The 19,390-nt window shown below is 41.5% G+C and overlaps 1 protein-coding gene and 1 long non-coding RNA gene across 7 annotated transcripts in view; one reads left to right on the forward strand and one right to left on the reverse strand.

Moving 5' to 3' along the window:
* LOC141141596 (uncharacterized) overlaps window positions 1-16,541 on the forward strand; it is a 142,890-nt gene extending 126,349 nt beyond the window's left edge. Inside the window, exon 3 of the long non-coding RNA XR_012244150.1 lies at window positions 16,396-16,541. This is a non-coding gene — a long non-coding RNA (uncharacterized lncRNA). The remainder of the gene's footprint in view (window positions 1-16,395) is intronic.
* MACROD2 (mono-ADP ribosylhydrolase 2) overlaps window positions 1-19,390 on the reverse strand; it is a 3,509,413-nt gene that overhangs the window by 2,755,837 nt on the left and 734,186 nt on the right. The gene's annotated exons all lie outside the window — the stretch shown is intronic.

Below are 19,390 nucleotides of genomic sequence, written 5' to 3' on the forward strand. Positions count from 1 at the left end.
TGGGCACTGATGAGCACTGATAGAAGGCACTGATGAGCACTGATAGACGACACTGATGAGCACTGATAGAAGGCACTGATGAGCACTGATAGAGGGCACTGATGGGCACTGATGAGCACTGATAGAAGGCACTGATGAGCACTGATGGGCACTGATGAGCACTGACAGAAGGCACTGATGAGCACTGATAGAAGGCACTGATGGGCACTGATAGAAGGCACTGATGGGCACTGATAGAAGGCACTGATGAGCACTGATAGAAGGCACTGATGGGAACTGATAGAAGGCACTGATGGGAACTGATAGAAGGCACTGATGGGCACTGATAGAAGGCACTGATGAGCACTGATAGATGGCACTGATGAGCACTGATAGAAGGCACTGATGAGCACTGATAGAAGGCACTGATGAGCACTGATAGAAGGCACTGATGGGCACTGATAGACAGCACTGATGAGCACTGATAGAAGGCACTGATGAGCACTGACAGAAGGCACTGATGAGCACTGATAGAAGGCACTGATGGGCACTGATAGGCAGCACTGATGGGCACTGATAGATGGCACTGATGATTGGGCCACTGATTATCAGTGTAAACAATTTACTGACATTCTTGACAGTTAACGGCAGTCCTTTCCTAAAACAGACACAGCGTGTGAGGAAAGGGCTGCGGATAACCGGCAAGTCTGTTTACATGTGATCAGTTGATCACATGGTAAAGGGCCGATGTGATTGCGCTGGATGCAAGTCCCAGGGGTCATGCAGGAAGCACGGTTTTGGGAGGATGTCCATGGACACTCTCCCAAAATTGGAAGCCCGGGGCTCGGATGGAAGGGGGGCCCATCATGGTTTCTTGCACCAGGGCCCTGAAGGTTCTAGTTACGCCTCTGCTCACATTCATATACTAGGGCCAATTTAGACAGAAGCCAATTAACCTACCAGCATGTATTTGGGGTGTGGGAGAAATGCGGAGTACCCAGAGGAAACCCACGCAGGCACAGGGAGAACATGCAAACTCCAGGTGACCCTTTTTACTGCTAGGTGAGAGTGCTAACCACTACACCACTGTGCCCATTTAGAAACAGATTGTTGTCTTATTTTTTAAAAATACAACTACAAGATTCAAAGATTTTAAGATTCAAAGATTTGTTAAACGTAATTTGCTTTATACAGGAAGCATTCCATTAGTATTAAAGTGTGAAGCTATAAATACATTTCAGGAAATACATACTGTACACTGTTCTGGTTTCACTTCTAGATTGCAGATTACTCACCATTAATCAGAAAAGAGAGGCTGTGTACAGTGGAAGGTCAAAGTGGTTTGCATTTATGACACATCTAATACAAGTCTGTCTACATTTTCACATGGAAGTGATACCAGTCAGCCCTAATTTTCACACCACTTACCGATGACATACAAGCTTGTGAATGTACAATATATGATGATATAATACAGTAAATCTTAATAAACTATATATTAGAAGGTATTAAAAGCAAGGAAAGACTGGAACATGCTCAGTTTGCTCCTCAGAGGTAAAGTTTTTTTTAAAATAGACCAAGAACAGCAGTTGCTTGGCCCAGCTGTACAGGGCTAGACAATGGATTCCTCATACTGTAGGCACCAGATCTTTCCCATGTGGAGCTTAAAATAAAAGTGAAGCTATAGAAATACACACTGTTTCTAATTTTAGGCAGAGGTTGTTTAACCTACTGTATGGATGGTGGGAAAAACATGAACTGCCATTCTTTAGTCCCAGAGTCACCTAGAAGGTTATGTGGCCGGGTTCATGGTTTAGCACAGCAGATTATACTATCACTGGGTAAAGGATAAGTTCACCTTGTTACATGTTCCACCCGTTTTTAGAGTGGAACAGTTAACATGTTCCCAATGCTGCAGCTGTTGCCCTATCACCCCCTCCCTGTGGCAGCAGTATGGGGAGAAGTTCCCGATACTAGCTGTCATTTTTGCTAGTGCTGTGTTGAATGAACCACAAGCCCCTACATCCTTTGTGGCTGTCAGTTTGTAGTTCTCAATTAACTACCATGGCGCTGGGAAGCGTCGTGGTAGTTAATTGATTCTTCCTGTCAGTGTATCTACTTGCCCGGACAAGATGTATGGGCACACAGATACACTGGCAGATCTGCATGGCACCAGTGATCTGCTGATTGCTGGTGCAATGCTTTACAGGATCAAAAAAAATATTTAAAAAATAATGATAATAATAAATGCACATTTTTTTTACCTGCAAAAAAAAAAAAAAAAAGTGCATTTATAATGAAAAAAAAAAAAAAGCAAACTTATCCTTTAAAATGCAGATTCATTGTAAACTAAACAGACAAAAAAATATTGTCTGGCAAACAACCTTGGCGGTTTGGGGATTTGAGATCCCCACTCTTCTTCTAGTTTTTTCTGTAGGGCTTCTGGGAGGGATCAGAGGGATTCTAATGGGTTAAAGTGGTTACACTAATCGGAATTGCTCAGATCCTTCCCAGAAGCCCTATAGAAAGAGGGGGCAGTGGGCAGCTAATCACACACAAAGGTAAGTACAGCGGGGACCTGGGAAGTGGGGAGGGTGCGTGCAGGGTGTTCGTTCACCTTTCCATAAGGTAAACTGACATTTTAAATATGCCCTCCCTCAACCCAATGGAAAATATACTGATCATTTTTCTAGGAGATGACTTAAAGTGTATCACTTATTTTATTCTACATGGTCCTGCAACAGCTGGTGATCTTGCCCTTTTCTCTGCACCACTGGAATGCGGCAGGAACGCCTACATTTTTTGTACAATGCAGTACCAATGGTTATAGCGGATATTGGTGAAAGGCAGTGACGGCTGGTGCTCAATATTTTTTCGGGGGGGCGTAGCAAACAAACCTGCTCCCCACAGTCACACAAATGCCACCCCTCCCCCGGGGTAGATGGATGGGAAGGGGGCGATCAGTCTAGCCTTACCTTAGGAGGCTGCTCCTCGCTCCAGGCATTGCTTCTCCTCTGGGTCGAACAGGAAGTGGGTCCTGAGACCCGATTGGCCAGGACTTCTAAGACTCCCTGGCCAATCACAGGGACCCACTTCCTGATTGGCCAGGAGGAGAAGCAGGAAGAAATTAGCGAATATTCATTCGCTAATGTCACACAAGTGGGTGGGCTCAGGGTGCAGTGCTCTGCGCCCTGAGACAGCCCATTTTTGAAGCCAATTAGAGCCTCAAAGAAACAACAAAAAACATTGAAATACATGCATCCGGCACCCTGTATATAGATTAGGGGCTGGGCGCATGGATTGGGGGGGCAGCGCACCTGCGCCCCTAATAGAGTGGCCGTCACTGGTGAAAGGGGGCGTTGGTGAGAGTAGAGGAGACAAGACCAGCTGGAGATCAACAAAAAAGAGCGGCTTCATGTGACCAAGGGGGTGGAAGATTGGGGGACTGTGCTGCAAGGCAGGTAATACTCTGTCTTTAACTCACCAAGAAAAACAAAAGTACGTTCTTCATATGATAAGGGTGGGGACAATGTAATTTTTAAAGCTAAGCTCAAGGCAGATATATAAAAAATTAGGTACTTTAATCATATATTAAACATATATTAAACGAGATCACAGTGCATTGCTGTATGATTGGCCAAAGCATGCACCTGACCTGCATGCTTTGGCCAATCACAGTGCACTCTGCTGAGAGAGCCATAATTGGCCAAAGGCAGGGTAGAGTGCCTTTGGCCAATCATGGCTCACTGGGACTATGTCCACGCCCCACACTATATAAGGCTGCTTACAGAGCGGCCGTGTGTAGTGTTGTTGACGTGGACAGAGAGATAGCTTGAGTTAGATTAACCAGGCAGGTTATTCAGTTAGTTATACTGTATTTGATATATTCATATACAGTCAGTGTTTACTCTATATTCAGTCAGTGCATTTATAACACGCTGGGCGTGTTATTGAGCCACAACATGCAGAAGAGTTGGTGGAATGGATAACGAAGCTGTCTTCATCCTCCGTCACCCAGGCTTAGTTTGCCTTCCAACGCAGCTGCCAAAGCGGCCTATTCCACCGGCTCCTTGTCCACAGTCACTCCTTCCGTAGCCCCACCATCATGCACAGAGGAGTCCCCAGAATTATTTGACCACAGTGTCGGTTATATGCTGCCGGAGAATTCACAGCAATTTGAAAGCTCCGATGTTGGTTCCCGGGTTGAGGGGGTGCCACAGGAGGACAACAAACTGGCAGTCATGTTTCACAGCAGGGCCCATTCCTGCACCCAACAAGAGTATCTGTGAGGGGTTACATTGTCGTGGAACCACCACCACCCAATGCCCAATTTGTCTGCCCCTGTTTAACAGGGGCATGTAATTACAATTCTTGTTATAATATTTCACAGCAGGGCCCGTTCCTGCGCCCAACAAGAGTAACTGTGAGGGCTAACAGTGTTCTGGTACCACCAACACCTAAGGCCCAATTTTCTGCAGAGTATATAGGGCAGATCGTATAGTATATATACTGCTGTTCAGACTATATAGTGCCTGGGGGACCCCCAAGCCATTTTTTTAAAATTTTGGGTGCGGGGTTCCCCTTAATATCCATACCAGACCTGAAGGGCCTGTTATGGATTTGGGGGGGGGGAACATCCACGCCATTTTTTGGGGTATTTTTGGTATTTTTATCTATATTGCCGGGATCCAACAATACATTACAGCCGTGAGCAGTTCTAAATGACATTTTTTCTTTTAGAAATGTAATTTTGCTGCAACACAGTAAAACACATCAGAAAGATGCGCCACTTTACAGGCAGAACAAGGGAACCCCCAGGCACGATATTTAAAGGAATATTTCATTTTTATTGTTTCACTTTAAGCATTATTAAAATCACTGCTCCCGAAAAAACGTCAGTTTTTAAAACTTATTTTCGCATTGATACATGTCCCCTGGGGCAGGACCCGGGTCCCCAAACACTTTTTATGGCAACAACTTGCATATAAGTTTTTAATATGAGCACTTTTGATTTTTCATGTTCGTGTCCCACAGACTTTAACTGTGTTTGCGTGTTCGAACAAATCTTTTGCCTGTTCGCATGTTCTGCTGCGAACCGAACGGGGGGGGGGGGGGGGGGTCGGCTCATCCCTAGTTGTGCAGTAGTGCTGAAGCCCTCACAAGGAACTTGCTGATAGGAAAAGAGATCAGAGTGACACAACAGTCTTATCTGTCTGCTGCTTTGCCTTTACTCTCCATTTACAGGCTGCTGCAGGGACAAGACCTCGTTGTATTACTTAAACCCAGCAGAGAAAAGTCAGGTCTCCTGCATGTTCTGTGTGGCAGGGCTGTTTAAATCTCACAACTGTGTAGAGCGAAATACTAATCCTTTTGGTAAAACAGTCCCCATATATGTATTTCTTCTGTTGATTTGGCTGTTTGCCTGGAGTTCAGTTTTTTTAAAAAGTTCTAAAAAAATTGCCATGAATGGAAATTCTGTAGCTAAAACTAAAAGCCTCTTGTGACAATGGTGACAGACTTTGCACTCCAGTTACTTTGCCTTTTCTGAGATCTCAAATACATTGAATATGTAGAATATTTCTGTACTTCATCCAATGACTTTCAACGTAGTGTGTGTGTATTTTCAACATTCCATCACAATAAACATTTCTACCTCATGCTGCCTTTTACCTCAGAACGCTAAAAAAAGAAGTGTCTAAATATGGTTTCCCCGAAGAATTCCTTGGGAAAAAAAAACAAAATGAGCCACTTGTACTCAAGCGTTGTCTACGCTTTATTTGGTTTAAAAATAATATTTCTGCTGTCAAAATAAAGGTAGATTATTTACGTATATAGAGCTATTTTGCTGTCATCTATATTTACAGTCATCTATATCTGAAAAAGTAGGTTGTGATCTTTTCACTAAAAGATATGAAATTCAAATTTGCATTCAGCTATAACCAACATCGGTCAAACTCTGTTTTTATTTTTGTTTTGATCTCATAGAACATCATATTGCTCTGAAAGGAGGGCAGAACCTGCTAAAATCAACAGAACATGGATTGGAACATTCTAGTTCTTGCAATTCTGTCGACACCTTCCCTAAAGACCACTTGCATAAAGAATGTCATTCATCTGGGATCAACTGATTTTAATTAAGATACTTGACTTAAATGACCATATGACTGAGTTTGTTAGCTTTACCTTGTGGCTGTACAAGCTAAACAAGCCCTACATCCACAAAAAAAGTCACTTTCAAGTAAAACTTCACCCAAAACATTTTTTTTTTGTTTAGTTTGGCTGCAACGGGCTAGGTTTCTGTCTAATCCTAGGTCCTAAATACTCCTGCTTAACTTAAAGTGCTGTTCTTTCCCCAATCATGATCCACCCATGACTGTCAGGGCCAAACTAATTGCAATGCCTACTCAAGGTGCAAGTTTTCATGTTAACAGCAACTAAGTGGACGAGTGGACCATATGAAGAATGCGCTACATAGGAAAAACCAAAAAGTTCCAGGTAAAAGTCAAGCTCCAAGTGACACGAACACCAGAGTGGAGGATACTTACCTGTAGGGTTCACAGACACATTTTAAAAAGTAAATGGTTAAATGGGCCAAAAGATCTAACCACTTGACTGAAGAAACACAAGGCCAAATTGTGTGAAAGTGTGGCATTTTATCCAAACCTGCAGAATCATCTGGGAACAACACAAGTGATTGGAAGGAGACCAAATATATTGTAAGAAGAGGTTATCACACCTCTGCAAATCCAGTTTTGCCCACTAAATGTCTTCTAATGGTGAGATTAATGCTACAAATCCAATTTCCACCTCAAGTCTTATGCTGGCCATGTATATTGGAGAATGTTCAGACATGCAAGTAAAATTTGACCACCAATAGAGCAGAAAAATCAGAATAGTTCTTTGAATTTTGGAAAAGGACAGGAGAGTGGCCCTCATAAGGAAATGGGACTGAGGCTCTGAGGCCAGCTTATAAGCAGGAAGACAATAGTGATCTGGAGAAATCCTTTACACTACTCAGTTTTTCCCATCTGTGGCAGCAGTTGGCGGGGGCATCTTGGACCACTACAGATAATTGGCTCACAATCATCTCAAACCTATGGGTACCCCCTTAAGCCACCCACAGATGGTTTAAATCTCGGCCTGTTCAACAGGAACTGGCTGAGATTTGATCCATCTATAGGCAGGCTGATTGTACCCAAGTCGATCCATTGATTGACTTGGTTACAACCAGCATGTCAGATGTCCCGCCGGGAGAACACAATAGCTTCGCCGGAAGGATTCTCCCATCAACACTGACTGTGTTGATGGGGAATCGACCCATTTATTTTCTTTCCTTCAACCTGTGGTTGCTGAAAAGAAAATTGCATCCTCTATAGTCTGTCTTAGCTGGCCATGCACATTTTGAATTTTGGCCGGTTCAGCAGGAACTGGCCAAGATTTGAACCATTAATGGGCAGGCTGAATGTACCAAGTTGAACGATTAATCAACTTGAGTACAACGAGCATGCTGGATTCTCTTGTGGTTATCGCTAGTGGCTATAGCTGCTAGCGATAATCGCTGTCTTCTCCCAGGGGGTGACAGCTTTCTCCACCCTCCCCTGCTGGGAGAAGACAAGGGCCTGGCAGGAGGGACTGTCTGTGTTGATGGGGGAATCAAGCAAAATTTCTCTCCTGCAACCCTTGGTTGCAGGAAAGAAATTCGCTCCCTGTATGGCTGGCCTTAGAGTCACTGGGCCTGCACCATCTTTAATCAGTATAAAAATATGACCAGCAATCTGGAGCTGGCCACAGTATGGATTACAGCATGTAATAAATAGAAGTGGTGATCAAGATTATCCTCTGCTAATGGTTTTCAATATAATCAGCAAGATAAGATTTCAATATACAAGGAAGAAAATCAAGGAGATACAGATGATCTTGGGACAGATCTCTTTATCGCTAGCTACTAGACTTTACTTTGATTATCCATTGTTTCCCATCTGAAGCTCCTTATCTTGTTTTCGCAAACAAACGTTTCAAAAGGAGCTCAGTATGCAATACAGGAGTAAAGCCATTCTGCTGTCAAGCATAGTGGCAATCCAGGTGGTACAGACATGCCTGCTTGAACACGGGTGTGACAAACAAATTGAAAAATCTATTTACTGACAAACCTGAACCCAAGCAAAGATATTATTAAATCCTATGAGTTCAGTTGTTGATATGTTTTCTGCTAGGACTTATGCTACAATGAGGCTCTGTGTTAACCTGTACCATCTTGATGCTTTTTCTATTCTGGATTCTCAGATTCAAAAAAAAAAAAGCAATGATGGCACAGACCTCAATTTGCGAAGGATTACAAATTACAAATCATATATATGCACAAATTTCCTATGATGGTATATACATATCTCTGAGGGCGAGTCTTGGATTTTTCTTTCATTATAAATTGCACATACAGCTCGCTCTCCCGATTTATTTTTATTACAGGAATTTATATAGTGACTATTTTCACATTGCTTACTTATTGTACATTCACATCAGTCCCTGCCTGCAAGGAACTTACAATTTAGGGTAGGCCACACATGATGCGATTTTCTTTCCTGCAACCACAGTGCAGTAATTTGTCCCTACTGGGAGAACACAGTGATTATTGCTGGTGGCTAAAGCTGCAGGAAATAATCGCATATAAAATTCCTGCATGCTGGTTATGCAGTTGTACCCAAATCGATCAATGGATCGACTTGGGTACATTCAGCCTACCCATACATGCTTCAAATCTCTGCCGGTCACAGCTGAACCAGACGAGATTGGAACAGTCTATGGCTGGTTTCAGGCAGTGGTTGTCAACTTGTAAGATACAGGGAGCCTCAAATGCCGCCCTGATGTCTCAAACAGTCAGTGTTGATGGGGGAATCACTCCCGCTACACTATTCTGACAGTGGAAGGTCTTCCTGCCATCAGAATACAATGATCACTGCTGGTGGCTATAGCCACCAACCATGATCGTACGGAAAAAAACATACAAGTTGGTTGTACCAAAGTTAATTGATAGATTCACTTTGATACAACCAGCCTGCCCATAGATGGATTGAAATTTTGGCCAATTCCTGCTGAACCGACCAAATTTCAATGTGTATATGGCCGGCTAAAGGGGTCTATCTTGAGCGCATACATACACATACTGGGGCCAATGCAGACAAGAGCAAAATAACCTAACCGCATGTCTTGGGAGCATGGAAGGAAACTGGAGTGCCTGAATATTTTAACCCTTTTTCCCAACTTTTGCATTGCAATGAGCATACATCCCTATACAATGTCTTAGGGGTGCATTTAAAAAGCAGTATTAACTTACTATACAAAAACAAAAAAAATGCGAACAGCGTGCCTCTGGGTTTGGGACTCTGAAGCCTACTAGGTGCTATTAAAGAAAAGAAAATCATGCGACCTGTCGAGGCCGTGTGTCTGGCAATCCTCCAACACAGAATATTCTCTGCTATTAGGTGTCTGGTGACCCCCTGTACGATGTGGTTTTAGCCACAGGCTGCCAGGTCACCACAGTACAAAGTAGTGACATGGGACTGGCAAATGGAACCACACTGGGCATCAAGGGACCAAGCATTTAACACAACCACAAGTGTTTCTACTGCTAAAGAGTCTTCAATGTAGAGAGTGAAGATCAAAGTCAAAGCCCACCAGACTGACTGTTTAATTTTAAATTTCTTTGGATGCCTATTTTTTCCTTACAGGGGGCCTTCTTTAGTTTTTTTTCTTTTTTTACTATTTCTCCAGTGTAACAGAAACAACCTACAGCTAACTACAACTCCCTTTGGGTCGTCCCAGCCTCATTTCTCCTCCACCAGCACTAAACATTTAGAAAAAGACTGTTGGCTTTTATTTCAGTGCTAACATCAATCAGGTCAATTCTCTAAGAAACTATCAACACGTATGAAAAAATAGCAGAAGAAAAAGAGGGCTCTTGTGAAAAAAAAGCATCTTTTTAAAGGGTGTGAAACGATTGTCAGTTATTTGTTAGCTGCAGGCTTTTTCCTTTTTTTTCACCAGTCAACAAGCTCCTCGGCTTGTCAGTGGGTTATGATCTGATAAGGGAGCTCTCTGTTTATTTTCAGACTAGCCCTGGGGAAGAAGAGAGGAACCTGATTACATCAGGGGCATCTCAGAACTGACAAGACCTTTGCCCTAAGGCCACTGGGGATAACAAAGAGGAAAGCAAGAAGAGGGGAGGGCGAAAACAGCTGAGGTGGCTATTTACAGGTCTTCTCCACAAACAGGAGAGATCATCTCAACCAAAAAGAAAGTAAACAAGGGACATCTGCTCTCTACCTAGGCTGTCCTGAAAAGGCCTTCTAATGTACTGCTCGCTAGCAGTGGGTAGCAATCACTGTACAGCTGCATGCTTTAGGCCCCCTGGACATTATCGAAGCTTAAAATATAGTTACCTTTCACTAGAGACAAATTTCCGCAATTACTGCAAAATCTTGTACCACTTAATACAATGTAACTCTTAAGTTAAATACTTAATTGCATTGTATACATTTTTTACCAGCTCACTTACCGCGTTAATTGTGTTTCTGCTTCATGCTTTTTTTTTCCCTCAGCACTTGCGTGAGTTATTTCTAATAATGCAAAGTTTAAATGCACTAAAATGACATAATCTCAAAATTACTTAGAACAATTTCTATTTTTATGACTTATTTAGCAGAGTTTCTTTTTGCATTTTATATAAACAAATGCAAACTAATTTTAGCTTATGATAGCCAAAGAATATTAATGTATCCCTGAATACAAAACTTTTATTTATTAGTTTTGGGTGGGGGAAAAGTTAAAACCCATAGATTCACGACAAACCCCCCCACAAACAGGTAGGACTCTGATGGGGACACTGATATAAATTGGTACTCTGATGGGGACACTGTTAATTGGTAATCTGATGGGGACCCTGATATAAATTGGTAATCTGATGGGGACCCTGATGTAAATTGGTAATCTGATGGGGACCCTGATGTAAATTGGTAATCTGATGGGGACCCTGATGTAAATTGGTAATCTGATGGGGACCCTGATGTAAATTGGTAATCTGATGGGGACCCTGATGTAAATTGGTAATCTGATGGGGACCCTGATGTAAATTGGTAATCTGATGGGGACCCTGATGTAAATTGGTAATCTGATGGGAACCCTGATGTAAATTGGTAATCTGATGGGGACTCTGATGTAAATTGGTACTCTGATGGGGGCACTAATGTAAGGGGGGGGCTGATTGGGACCCTAACATAAGGGCAGGGGGACTCTGATGTTATGGGGACTTGTGATGTTAAAGAGGGGCTCTGATGTGAAGGGGGAGCTTCTGGTGTGAAAGGGAGGGGGTTCTGATGTGATTGGGATTATGATATGAATTATTTGCTTGGGGTGTGTTAATTCCATCATGAATGCTGCTGCCAGACTCTATGCTACCCCTCTCTGCTAATCCCTCCATTGGCTTCCGCTCACCCAATAAAATTTAAAATACTAACTACTTACAAAGCCATCCACTACTCTGCCCTCAGCTACATCACTAACCTAGTCCCAAAATACCAACCAAATCGTTCTTTTTGTTCCTCCCAAGACCTCCTGCTCTTTTGCACTATCATCATCTTCTCACAAGCTTGCCTACAGAACTTCTCCTGAGCCTCTCCCATCCTCTGGAACTCCCTAACCCAATCTGTTGGACTATATCCTAGTCTGTCCCTGAAACTCTTCACTTTAGAAACAGTTATCCTGCCTCCACCTAACAACTGTTCTTTTTATTTTCTCCATGTCCCACAGTTATTACATTCTATATCACTTGACCCTCCCTTTTACATTGTAAGGTCTAAGGAGCAGTGTCCTCTGATTCCTCTTGTATTGCATTTTAAGCTGTAATGTCTGATGGAGAACCTTGGCATCCCATGACGCTCAACTACACTGCAGAGCACATGAGCATCATGGGAAATGTAGTTCCAAAACATCTGGGGTGCCAAGGTTTGCCATCACTGCTGTAGAATAACAATAATAATTAATTTACATTTTATTAATTTATAATTTTTTTTGACAGGCTGTGAATGTTTGTAAAATATACGATGTAGCACTTGCGCTCTATATAGTTGATTGGTTGGTGGCAAAATTCCTCCAAACTTCTATTTGGCTAGCAAACAATTCTGTATGGCTGTAGAGAGGAGCACAGAGAGGAGCAAGTGTACCATCACTAGGATTTTTGAGTAGTAGATCTCTGGATGGGGATGCAGAGGTAAATGTTATGCACACAATTACATTCAGCAAGGCTAGGTTGGTATTTAGCCTCTGATTTTTTATTATTATACAGGATTTATCTAGTGCCAACAGTTTGTGCAGTGCTTTACAATGTAGAGGGGGGACAGCAGGGACTTCCAGAGGATGGGAGAGGCTCTAGAGAAGTCCTGGAGGTGAGCATGGGAGGAGGTAACAAGGGAGCTAGAGAGCAGGGGGTCTTGGGAGGAGCGGACAGGACGATTTGGGTGATATCTGCAGATGAGGTTGGTGATGTAGCTGGGGGCGATGTTGTGGATGGCCTTGTATGTTGTGGTTAGTATTTAGAATTTTATACGGTGGAGTAGAGGAAGCCAGTGAAGGGATTGGCAGACAGAGTCATGGATCGTTCCCCAACATTAGACTATCATAGGCTTCAGTTCATTAGCATAAACATCCATGCCCAGAGGACAGAAGCATACATGTGTGTGGATCAGAGAAAAAAAAATAATTTTAGGTTCATTCACCAAATATTTAAATTTTTTGGGGCTCTACAATTGTAGTTAACTTTAGTATGAATGAGCACAGGCCTGTTTGGAACCTAGAGTGGACCCACCTGAGCTATCCCGCCAGGAAGCCATCAATGCACAACGTCAATTCTAATAGACATACATTCACCACCCAGCAGCCACACGTATATTACTGTCAGGATAGCTCTGGTGGGTTCAGACTAGGATGAATACACAAATACATAGGCATAACAATAGAACAAAAACCTCAATCTCTGAGGCTTAGTGTACACGGGACATTTTTACAACCACTCCTGAACAATTTAACTTGACAGATACGTCAACGTGGGTTGACAGATAGTAACCCACGTTTAAAACGTCCATTTTGCCGCATTTAGTGGCGTTTTGCCGCGTTTGCGTTTAGAAGCGTTTGAAAAAAAAAAAAGTTTTTTTTTTTCAAAATAGCCAAAAATGAAAAACGCCTATAAACGAAACGCTAAATGCGAGTTACCGCATTTAGAAGCATTTGATGCTTGAAATACCTCTAAACTCAGCGTCTGAACTCATTTTTTTTGCTTTCCAAAAAAGGCCTCTAAACTCAACTGCCTAGAAATGACTATAAACAACCCTATGTACATGTATTGATAAGATAACATGGAGGAGAGTTCAGGAGCAGTTAAAAAAAATGCCCAACTGCTCCTAAATGTCCGTTTAGCAGCAGCAGTGTAAATAAGGCCTAAAGCAGATACAAACAGAATACCAAACACTTTGATTTGTAAAGACATGAAAAAGCTTACCTAAAAAAGGTTATTCATTTTAGCAATTTCTTTACAAATTGTATTTTTATAGGTCTTCTTACAACTGGTTCTATATTTAATACTTTTAACCTCACTTTACATTTTTGTCATATTCTTTATACAAAATAGGCACAAAAAAACACCACATGTAAATCTCTTTGTTAAATTGTTTTCAAATTTCTGCAAATGTTTACCCTCTCTCTTCAGGTTTGTTGTACAGCTGCAGGATCAGTAAATGGCTCTGCTGCCCGCATTATTATTATTATACAGGATTTATATAGCGCCAACAGTTTACGCAGCACTTTACAATATAAAAGGGAGACAATACAGTTATAATACAATAAGATACAGGAGGATTAAGAGGGCCCTGCTCAGAAGAGCTTACAATCTAATAGGGTGGTGCAGGTGGTACAAAAGGTTGTAACTGTGGGGAATAAGCTGACGGAAGTGGTAAAAGATTAGTTTGAGACGTTATAGACTTTCCTGAAGAGATGAGTTTTCAGGGATCGCCTGAAGGTAGCAAGAGTAGGGGATAGCCGGACTGGTGGAGGTAGCGAGTTCCAGAGGATGGGGGGCTCTGGAGAAATCCTGGAGACGAGCATGAGAGGAGGAGATGAGAGAGCTTGAGAATAGGAGGTCTTGAGAAGAGCGGAGAGGTCGATTTGGGTGATATTTGGAGACAAGATTGGTGATGTAGCTCGGGGCAGAGTTGTGAATGGCTTTTTATGTTGTGGTTAGTATTTTGAATTTAATTCGCTGGGTGATTGGGAGCCAGTGTAGGGAGTGTAGGGCTAGTGCCTGCATGCGTGCACTAGCAGCTAACTACAGATATCTTCACTTTTTTTTGGTTCACCTACAACCATGAAAAAGTGCATTTTAAAGATGTTTTACCCTATAACAGGTGAGTGTAACTGCAGGTCCTGCATTTTACCAGAGGACATCAGAGAGCTTCTACCAAGGGATGTCCAGCAGCACAAAGAGGTTAATTATAAGAATGTTCATTCAATTTTCTAATGGTTAGTGGCGTCAAATCAACAATCATTTTTGACCACAGTGACATGGAATTTTGAAGGAACAGAATGGAAATGTTTTTTTCAAATGAATGAATGTCTAACAGCGAATGTAGTTTCCGTTCAGAAAAACCTATTCACTCCAAAATTGAAACTTTTTTTTTAAGGACTTTTGAACCACAGTTTTTAAGGCATAGAATGTATTAATGAGAATATTTGTGCAAATGTTTGCATGGCGTTCGTTTGTAAATCTGTGTATGACCAGCTTTAACTCTTTGATCTGCCGTGAGTTCATCTTATTTGTTCTCTTGTTCTCCATGACACTACAAGACAGGCTCCAGGTAGCCCTATGAGGGGTTAAAGGTTCTTTGTGTTTTGAGGAATTAGAAAGGTGACACTTCTGAATAGCAGGTTATTTCTTTAATCCCCAGTCAATTGGAAGAGTTCATTCAGTGGCCAGCGAAGTTAGTTCAGCGGGTACTTTACATATAACTTACAGTACCAATAGTATTACCTTGTAACCAATTTAAAGAAAACTCTAGGATAACAATATCCAATGCATCTACTTAAGATGTTTTGTGCTCTTACCATTTTTTTTTTTTTGACTGTGGACATCAGCAATTTTGAAGTAACCCTTCACAGTGGATAGAGAGCTTCCTTTAAGGATGGGGTACTGTCAGATAAGATTCATTTTCTGCCAACCGTGGCTCTCCTGAATAACAAACTCATGGCTTTCACCCACTGTCAACATAAACTTCTGCTTCACATCACTAATGCGGCCAAACAGACATTGCTAAGGCTTGGGAGTCCCCTTCCCTGGGTGTACTCGCGGCAAAAAACAGAATTACCCAAGCAATGATTCACGCCAAACTGGAAGCTGTCCTATTAGATAAAAGTACATACATTTGAAAACCTCTGGAAACTCTGGGTAACCCATTACTTGCCCCCCTGGTTTTGTTGAATGCTTACCGCTTCCATGACTTCCCACACATTCTTTCTCTATCCTGATTTTGAGTCTGTCATCACTCTCCTAGGCTCCCCTAGGGGATCCCTTACCCCCCCTCTTCTCTCCCTTCTCCTTCCCTTCACCCTTCCTTCCCTTGTTTTGCCTTATCCTATTCCCTTCACTCACTCATCTGTCTGCCTCCCCACATCCTTTCAGTTTCTGTCCTCTTTTCTTCCTCCTGTAGCGTTTCTACACCCGGCTCAGGCCTCTAGATAGGTCTGCCCTCTAGTACGCCCTCACTGGTCACCCCAAACTGCCGTCTCCCAGTTCTCCCATTTTGTGGTTGCCCGATTGTTTATTCAGCAGGTCTCAGTAGATATATTTCACTATTTTCTATAATTTGCGCTATTCATTACTGTTTTTTTGTAATTAGACAAATTACATAATTGAGATTGAACATAGATAGATTTAATTCATGACATTTCATTGATTACTTTTTATGTTTTCATTTTTTGGTCAAACAGATATCACTACGTGCTAGCTCGAAAATTTTCTGGTAGTGTGTCGGCGTTCTATAAACAAAACAGCCGGCGCTGATCACCTACCGATAGAATATACTTGAATTAAGCACTATTAAATATTGCTTAATCCCAGGGGATTGCCTGAATGTTCTGCTTGGACCTTCTGTTCTCCTCCGTCTTTCCTATTTGGACATCCAGCAGCAAATATATTTTTCTTTTATACCAGGTTATAATTGTTTCTTTTTTATGACTTATTTTCTGTGGTTGGTGTTTGGATTATGCTTGGGTGGGCTATATTTGTTTTGGTTTGCCTTTCCGCTCTAAACGATGCTCATCACATGCCCCTGTTTCTATGTGTCCCATTGCTAACATATGTGTTTTTTTTTTTTATAGATGTACACTGATCTCCATGTTTAACAAGCCCCTGAGGAAAGGAAAAGCTCCTGAAACGCATCAGGCTCAATTTTTTTTAAATGCAGGAGACTGTATCAGTGTCACTTTGTATCTTTATGCCAAATTAAATGTATTGTTCTTAACCAGTCAAGTGTAATGTTGCACATGCACTGACTTCTTATTACAAAAATATTTAATAAATTACATATATATATATATATATATATATATATATATATATATATATATATATATATATATAGGTTTTGTATCTACATCTAGTTGCCCTTAAAATCCAAACCCTTGTTTGGGGGAGCTTTCTTTACATTTATGGTGTTTTGATGAAGGGCTGTGCCTCTTACGGCACTGATGGCGCTATCTGATATTTCTATAAAAAAAATTAATACGGCTGTACTCTTTATAAAAGCACAAATTAGTGATTATTTTACAGTTTTATGAGTTTTTTTTATAGAAAAAAAACAAAGCTTTGACTGCAAAGAAAATACTTACCTGCCCTGCTGCCCACACCACAGATTTTCCCTCTCTGGAAGAGCCAAGCTTGCTAAAGAATCTTCAGCACACTACACTTCCTGGTGTGTCGGATGCCTTGTTTCCCCCTGCATGCTCGGGTTCTTTCCACCAGTCCCTAAGTGTGGCCATACACTGAATTATAAGATTTAACAATCAGCGCCACAAGTAAAAAATATTGTGATGTTTAAATAAGATAACCTAATAATAAACGTGCACAGCTGCTAAACATTGCAAGTGGTACACCACACTAATTTAAAAATGGATAGTAAATAAATAAATGTAGCGCTATGTGTAAAATTATAAATATAAAGTGCAAATCTCTAAAATAAATAAATCCTACATATAAATGAATAGTCCATAAAATTAAAAAATGTAGAAATAAAACATGAAAAACTCTTCTTGTGAGCAGTGTATCCACACAATTCCACCATAGTGATTGTCCTCAAAAGGAGGGTCAATTGTATACTCCGCATGGAGGAATTGACCGCTACCCTCCATAATACGGAGGAACAATTCCGAGACAAGTGGAGGCCCTGGAGACACTTCACAGGCACAAATACATACCTGCAAGAGGTGGCTGAATCTACAACATAAGGGAACTAAATTATTAACGCACTGAGCTCAATATTGGACCGTGTGTTTGTAAACTGTGCGGGAATGGATCCCGCCTATTCCCCCCCCACTCTCAAGTTCCTTTCTCTGTCTTTCTCTTCCTTTCATCCAAACTATGCTTCAGCACCTCAGCCGCTGTTACAGCTGTATTATAACTATTGTGATCACATGACACATAAAGGCTATGTAATTTCTGGTGTTAGGATGACAATACATGATCAACACATTTGATAGACTAACTCTTTATTTTTTGGTTAGCATGATAAATGTTCAAGGAGGCTCCTTAGGCCTTCTGGTTTTCATGTCTATAAAGGTTATCATATAGACAAAGTAATCTTTTACTTTTAATTCACGGATGTGACCCGCTGTATGTCAAGGAACTTTGCCTTAAATAAAGAATTAAAAAAAAAAAAAATGGAGTGCATACCACCACCAGTAAAAATGTGCGCTCACCTCCCAGATGAGTCATATGCGGATCTCCCCATGAGCTCTTTGCTCTCACTTCCTCTTCCCAATCAATGGTGGGTAATCCAGATGGCTCTTTTCTTAATGGTAACTCAGCTCATTAATATCCAAAGAAACGGATCATCTCCCAGCTTGGCTCAAGATTCCATGAGATCAGGACATGTAAATAATAAGTATAGAGACCATAGTGTTCTCTGTATACAAATTTATTCAAAGCCCCCAAACAGACAAGTTGCACTTAGAAGATAAAAACTTTTAAAATCACATAAAAACCTCCAGAGTAGCGCCGCCGTGTCCACATACACAGTGCCTGGCTGAACATGACTATCAGCTCCTCCCTTCTAGACGCTTATCGGCCAATCACAGGCCTTCCTCAGTAGTACTAAGGCTACATGAAATTCCTCAGCCGTAATCTCAAACTCCAAAGAGTCTCGCACTTCATCCGGTAATGTATCCATACCGGAGGACCTGATGTATTCACTGGCTGCCTCTGTTTTGGCCTTTAAGGCCTCAGTGGATTCTCTCAGGTGCAAGTTATACAATTTCCAGTAGTAATCGCAAAATTCTTCTGTTATCCCCTTGGAAGTATGTACTTTGGTCCCCTGTCTAGTTGTGACATAAGGGATAAAGGTGCGCTTCCTCGGGCCACGTAAAGCTCTGTGTGCACTCCTTTTGAGGACGAACAATCACTGTGGTGGAATTGTGTGGATACACTGATCACAAGAAGAGTTTTTCATGTTTTATTTCTTCATTTTTTCATTTTATGGACTATTCATTTATATGTAAGGTTTATTTATTTTAGAGATTTGCACTTTATATTTATAATTTTACACATAGCGCTACATTTATTTATTTACTATCCATTTTGAAATTAGTGTGGTGTACCACTTAGAATGTTTAGCAGCTGTGCACGTTTATTATTAGGTTATCTTATTGTTTTTGACAACTGCTGCCTCCAGTTGTCTGAATACCCAAACTGCAGCCACATCTGATTGGATGTAGCCACTTTTCCACCAAAATTTTTTTGCCTGGTTCCTTCAATTTTTGAATCTAAGGATGTTGGGTGGGAGGAAAGCCAACAGGGCCACCTATGAAAGAATTTCGAACAGTGAATATCAAGCTTAAGTTACAACAGGACAGATGCCAGTGGAAGGAAAGAGTATAAGATGGGGGGAAAAAGCATGTTGAAGGTTATTTTTGCTGTGTCCCTATTGAACAGGCTTCAACCTCACACTTCAGGAGGCGATGTTGGACGGAGAATAGAGAAGAGGAGGAGCAGGACACTGCTAGTTGCATGTTAAGATAGAATCCTCCTGTAATTAAGTAATGTATGCTGAAAATATTTTAATGTATGGGGAAGTGGATAAGAATGAAGAGGAAGAGGAAG

Source organism: Aquarana catesbeiana, linkage group LG04 (assembly GCF_042186555.1).
Source record: "Aquarana catesbeiana isolate 2022-GZ linkage group LG04, ASM4218655v1, whole genome shotgun sequence".
In the NCBI taxonomy this organism is placed as follows: domain Eukaryota; kingdom Metazoa; phylum Chordata; class Amphibia; order Anura; family Ranidae; genus Aquarana; species Aquarana catesbeiana.